This window comes from Phoca vitulina, unplaced genomic scaffold, assembly GCF_004348235.1.
Source record: "Phoca vitulina isolate PV1807 unplaced genomic scaffold, GSC_HSeal_1.0 scaffold25, whole genome shotgun sequence".
Taxonomy (NCBI): Eukaryota; Metazoa; Chordata; class Mammalia; order Carnivora; family Phocidae; genus Phoca; species Phoca vitulina.
This window is the reverse complement of record NW_022589728.1, coordinates 39534412-39541592: the sequence shown is the minus strand read 5'-3', so window position 1 is coordinate 39541592 and position 7181 is coordinate 39534412.

Genomic DNA, 7181 nt, shown 5'->3' with positions numbered 1-7181 from the left:
AGGTGATGAGTGTGTTCCTTCTGGAAAGACATGCTGACCTGTCCATGCTGGAAGTTTGATGTGTTTAGCGGCCACTATCATGAGGCTGTGGAGAAGGTAGAGCAAGACAATATCTTTGGGATGACTAAAAATACACAAATGCCAAGGATATACAGTGGAATTTGTCCGGGTAGTTCCCTTAAGTGACTGTCATGTGAGGGAGGAATGTGTCAGAAGTGCCATTTCATCCTAAGCAAAGTATGTCACAACTGATAGGTAAGGACATCACTGCCTAATGGCTCTGGTTTAAGCAGAGCAGTATTCTGGAATTCTCCAAATGGTAAAGATTGGCTTAGTTTGAAGCCAGTCTCTCTTGGTGTGTTTGTACCCAGCAACCAGAGAAAATAGAATTCTTATTTTAAATTTATCTCAGTTGCAGATAAGACTCAGAAGAAACAAATGTGAAGTCCTTATTGGCCCAATTTACTCGTCATGGATTCTTACTCTTGATGTGTGACTTTATTATGCCAAATCATATGGTTGGGTAATTATAATATAATTGACAAATTTCAGGCCACTGTGACTGAGGAAAAAAGCAGGATATGGCGGTAAAATAGGTCACAGGTAGTCAATTCAGAATGTGGAGAGCCAGATATAAATGCGTAGCTGTGCAGTTGAACATACTTTATATTCATACACGAATAACTTTGAAGGCAGGGTTTTCACTGCACTTTATTTTTAAAAAGTCCCACATAATCCATTAAAACTTTTACTGCAAAGATTGTGTAAGTTATATAGTGTAAGCATATCCATGTGTACCTAGCTCACAACATAACATGCGAGGACCTTGCATAACTAAAAGGCACCATGCTTACTTGTTTCATGTTTTATTAGTTTTTTTCTTGCGCTTTATTTGTTCGTTCCCCCACCAAACTCCCAAAGGTCCTAAAACTTATTCGGAATTATCTTAGGCTTATATACTTAATGAATACTTTAATAACTGTGAAGATACAAGATTTACAGAAAATATTATGTTTTAGTATCTCTCAGAAAGTAGACTTTGAACCTGGCAGACGGTACCACTGGTAAAGGAGTAGTTCTTCTTAGGATGCAAATCCCTCTTAGCACAAGAATTATTGACCCACAAGATGTATAATGGCTCCTTAGTTTATTATATCCAATCCACTGCCACACAGGCATGCTTACCCTTTGTGCTTTTGAGAGTTCAGCAAAGGACACTGATGTAAGCCCACTCCAAAGCTAAACGCAATCATTAGGTCACGATTCTTGTTTCTCTATCTCCCCAGCACCCTTCAGAGTATCCTGTTGTAATAATCCACATTGCACATATATGTAATTGAATTCGGGTCACAATTCAAGCCAAATGCTCTGGAATACCAACTCGCAAGCATCACTCAACAGGAGAATATGTCTTTATTCTGCACAGAGGATGCAGAGACGCTGTGCTCTAACCACGTGACATATAGTGCTTCTGAATACCAATGGTGTTCCCTAGGAAGAGAACTTCTTCAGATACAAGAAGCCCAACCTTTCAGGGACAGGAATCCTTAAAATAAAACTAGAGGCACAGAGCTACAAATATGTTGTTGTACGATGAATTCTAGTGGCGTACAGCTAAGAAATAAGGTTTCTTTGTGGTTCAGCAACATAATCACATGTGAGGCATTGCCTCTAAATCACAGGCATTTGTCGTTCCTGCTAATTGGTGAACTAACCTATTAACAAGTCTCTTAAATGTTGCACGATTTAGATATGTGAGCGGAGATATCCTTTATATTTGGAAATCCTGAAATTTGTGTTACTTGCATACAAAGAGCAGAGCAAAATATCTGCCTGGAGGTTGTTGTGCTGTATTTCATTCCGAACTAAAGGAGGGCATTTGCTTTAGTCCTTGCCAGCTCCCACGTGTAACTTTAAAAGCCTTGAGCTGTGCAGGCTACAGGGTGTCTAATACTAAATTGTTGTCAGCATTGAACAGAAGTCCTAAGCACATAATTCAGAGCAACTGATACAATAGTAATAGAAGTTTAAGCAAAAACAAATGCGTTGGGCAGAGCCTTTTGAGATATGTATTTTGAATAAAAAGTTAAACTTCGTACAGTTTGATTACAAAACCTTTCAATGAATTTTATATAAATTTGAGAGATAAAGAAAAGCGCCATTTGAGAAGGCTGATTAATTGAGTCGCTCTTCATTGCGCATGCCACCAGTGACAGAAATATATTTATCAATGCACTTTTTAGTCACACAAAATGGACACCATCTAATCCAAAGAAGAGAATCGGGGATGCACAAAAGCACTGTTGAATGTCTTCTGACGATGGTTTGGTGAGTGAAATGTAAAGCCAGGATTTACAAATATTACACAAGTGAACACTGTTACTGCACTCAGGCTGAAAAATCCTGTTCAAATCCAATAAGTGGTTTAAGATGTGCAAATAGAGGCTTCTGCAGGGAGTCAGGCATTAGAAGCCACCTGGAGCATGTGCTAGAGATTGTATCCATCAATACAGCAGCTGGGCTGAAATTATAAAGAGAGCTGCTTTTCATCACGCTTGTTTTAATGCATACATTTCTCCTGTCACTGGCACCCCAGGAAAACTACTAAGCACAAAAATGAATGGTGCCCATTACCTGATATTCATACTTGTGACAACAGAAGAAAGAATCACAACACAACAGTAAGCAAAAAAATTGATATCCAAATTATTTTTAAGTTGCTGCCGTAGGAGGAAATCTTGAAAACCAATTGGCAATATTTTAATATGAGAAGTGGGGAGGGAAACAGAGTCATTTCATATTTGATCATAAATGTCCTTCTCATATGATATGGACAGGCTCTACAATTATTTTCAAGGCAGGGTCACATTTTAAACTCCATTTTGTACTTAAAAAAGGGAAAAGATATCGTCTCTAGTATGAGACTTAATGCAAAATGCTGGTTGGAGAAAATATTAGGAGCCTGTGGTTGGATCCAGCCCATTCCAATGTTAGAGACAGAGAGACTACATTGCCTGAAGTGGTTCTTTAACCGTTGGGCTGACAGACTGGTGTTCAGACCTCTCTAGCATTTTATGTGACTCCTAACTAAATAGCAAGTGTCAGCTATTGCCTAATTGTGCTTTCATGATGATGGTACAATCTATATATAACATACTATTAAACTGATGCCTTTAGAACAACACGGAAACAGCCTCAGTAATAGCTAATTATTAAAAAGGCAAAACAAATCAATGGTAACAAAAAGATCAGTGGTTGCTTCGAGTCTGGGGTGAGGATGAGGTTGACTGGAAAGAGGCATGAGAGAAGTTTTTGGGGTAATGGAAATGTGTTCTACCTTTGTTGTGACAGTCGTTACACAGGTGTATACATTTATCAAAGCTCATTGACCTGTGCAATTGTGTATAAATGATACCTCAATAAAGTTGATCTTTTTGAAAGCATCAGTATCAGAAATATCATTTCGGTTTGTTGTGGTTTGATAATAGAAGTGATGTTTTATATAACCAACTTCAATTTTCTCTTTCTCTTTTCATTTGTTGAATGTTTGCAAATTCACATTTCACCATGTAAGAGGACTTATGCATTTGTTGAGGGTGTTGAGCTTTACTCAAGAGTGAATTTGAGTTTCAGAAGGAAACTTGCTACACGCTGGACGGGTTTAGATGAGTTAATCAAGAAAACAGGTCCTGAGTTGACACTTAAGACTCTAGATTAAGTTGATATGATTTTTTTCCTCCCACAGAATAATGTGTGGTCTACAGAGGAGCCTGGTGCAGTAGATCAGGAAAAAGCATGTCTTTAGGTGTAATGGAAACAATGATGAACTGGAATATTAAGAGGCCTAATATTTTCTACCCCACTTCCATTAATCTCAGTGAACAACCATGGGTCACTTAGCCTTCCTAAGACTCAGTGTCTTCGTCTGTAACTTAAAACCTTTGTGCCCAAACTGTAGTTTCCAAGCTTATTTGATTTTATTGGCAGAATTCTTGTTTCAAGCAATATATTTGACAGACCTACAATAAATAAAATAGGTAAGAGTAGAGGTGTTCTGGTAAGATTGGAGGGTGGGGGACAGAGGCTGCAACTTTATATGTTGCCCACCACATGCAAACACACAGGCACCTTGTTGGAGACCTGAATTTTCTCAGAGAAGTGTCAAAACCACTGTTCTTAACTTCCATTCCAACTTTAATATTTTAGAACTCTATTTAGAAAAATACCCTGATGATTAAGAGTATGTTTTGTTGTTGTTCAAGTTTTTTAAATTTTGCTTAACAGTAAAAAAACATAACTTTGTTTTAGGGGAGAAAATTCAGATTTAATAAGTAAAAAGAAATCTTTCCACATTATATTTTTGTTTTAATCAGCATTTTCCTATACAACTTTTCGGACAGTTATGATCATGTTGTATATAAAAATTTTCTTTGCCCATAATATTGTCACATTAACACTTTCATACAAATTATTTAAGAACTCCCTGGGTGGGGTGCCTGGGTGGCTCAGATGGTTAAGTGTCTGCCTTCGGCTCAGGTCATGATCTCCAGGTCCTGGGATGGAGCCCCATGTCTGGCTCCTGGCTCAGCGGGGAGTCTGCTTCTCCCTCTTCCGCTGCCTCTCCCCTTGCTTCTGCTCTCTATCTCTCTTTCTCAAATGAATAAATAAAATCTTTAAAAAAAATAAAAAATAAATAAATAAAATAAAAACTCCCTAGCATTCCATCGAATGAATTTTATCTTTGTTAAGTAATTATTTATATATTTTGCTTTCAACTTAGAGTAACACTTCATTGAAAACTAAAATTTATGCATAAAAGTTTTTGCCTAAATAGTCTGCCAAATTGCTTTCCAAAAATCTGTATCCGTTCATTCCCACCAATAGATGTAAGGGTCTAAATAACATTCTTTAAGTCACTAAGTGGTGAACAGGTATGCTACACATTTTGCTCATGCCTAACCTTGGAGCATCTACAAATCATGTGCTTTTGAAATTGAATCTCATGTTGGAAACATCTGAGAGGGTTCACAGTCTCTACAGATAGCTCAAATACTTCACAGGCAAAAAAGATCTCGGGAGGCATCTTCGAGCAAAACCAAGTTGGAATTTTTCTCATTTATTCATGCACTTACTGATAATCAAATATGGGCATTTGCACTAGGTTATGGAGATACAAAGTTAGGTACAACATGGTTCATCACCATGAGAAAGTTCATAGTCTAGTGGTAGGATCAAAAAGGTACGTGCTTTAAGACTAAGATGTCTTAGCAGCTCAGAAGATGATCCAGGGAACAGTTCTGCTCAGGGCAGTTGGAGTAGCCTTTGTACAAAATTATAGTTGCTTTGTGTTTTTAATATTTAACCAGATGGATCCTGGAGAGAGGGATTAGGTATGGTAGGTACAATAGTTGTTTGGAGAGACTAGCATTATATGGAAAGGTGAAATGTCATAAAAGTCCATACCATGGTTGAAGATTGATGCCAACTTTGTGAGCTTGAGTACTTGGCTATCCTGTCTTTGTAATGGATTGGGAAGAATGAGCCAAGCTTCACACTGTCTGATAGAGCTACTGAAGGTTAATAAAAACACAGCTTACTTTTCCTTGATGGTCCATTTTCTAGGATTTTCCCTTAAAAGTTTGAAATGAAGTACTCATTTCCTGCCTCTCAACTTCTTTCACATTAAAAAGATGAAATAAGAACTTATAAATGTATTTTTTATGCTTAGAAGTATAAAGGTTTTGAAAAACTTATATGAAATAGTTAATAGTTTATGCTGTATTTAATTCAGCCTATAGACCAATTTAATAATTTCTTTAATAAAATTTTTCTGAAGACTCAAAGTGTTAATACTAGTTAAATATTTTATAAGTGTTAAATATTTAGAGACAGCCTACTAGAAAAGCCTTAGTTTGATTCTTATGGTTCTAATTGATATCTGACTTTAAATAACATGGTTGGATATTTAAATTCTATGAATCAAAGATCCTGAAGTGTTTGTGGACTTGTCCTATCAATACCGAGTTAGAGGTAGACCCAAGTAGAGCCCAAGGTCAGATGAGAGCTAAAAGTTGGGACTCACCTTGGGATCAAATGAATTTTTAAAATCTGACTCCTTGAAATTTAACGACCCCATAATGGACATCTATCACAATATGATTAGCTTTTAAGGTTCATTAAAGCCTTCTAATACTAGTGATTAAAAGAAAATCAATTACACCACAATACGCAAACCAAAGAAGCTCAAATTCCTTCAGATCATGGATTTTCTAACTCCTTGACTTGACTACCTCTTCAAGGTAATTTTACAGTGAACTAATTACAGCATGTGAACTCCAGCTACTATATATCAGAAAGTGGGTTGAAAAAGCAGGAATTAAACACAGGATCCTAGCCATTCATCCTCTTGATTTAACAACAAAAGAGTGTAAGCACAGGTTTAGTAAAATGAGCATTCAATCCTTGTTATTTCCCATTGTTATATGAAAGAGAGCAATTCCAATTATTTCTTTGAGGAAAGCACTAGAAAAATCTTAAGAATACTTGTTTACTAAAAATAAAATCATCAGACTTAAAGGAGGAAAAATGGTGTACCCCTAGAGTGTCTGTTCACTTCAAAATTCTATTACCCCCAAAGAGGGAACTTGAACAGAATTGTAATCTTTCATGTTTCTGTCTTGCCTTGACTTGTTTCCCATGATGTTCTTATGCTGTATTATTTTTAGCTGGCAGTTAATAATGCAGATTCCCCAGCTAGGAAAAATTCAAATTTAATCTGAAATGGACAGGCTTTAAAATAAACATTGAAATATTTAAATATCCATTATCTAAATATCTACTTGGTAAAAGAAAGGGCTTCATTATGGGACAGTTTCTGGATCCTTTAGTTCAGAATTTAACTTATTCTTGAACAAACACGTTGAACTTCTCTAGTGGAAATTTGCCATTTGGTTTCTTAAATCAGTTACAGTTTAAGGCATTGATTCATGAATCATTCCAAGAAGTAAGCCCGAATTACCAATGTCTGACAGCAAGAGGTGGATTTTCAGCGGAAATGGAGCCATGGCTTGTTTATCTTGGAGAGCATTCTTGTCATAATTTTTACTGTGCACATATATTTTGTGGGCAATTTTGTCTGTTTTTCCTATTCTCAGGTAGAATAAATGAAAAAAAATTAAAAA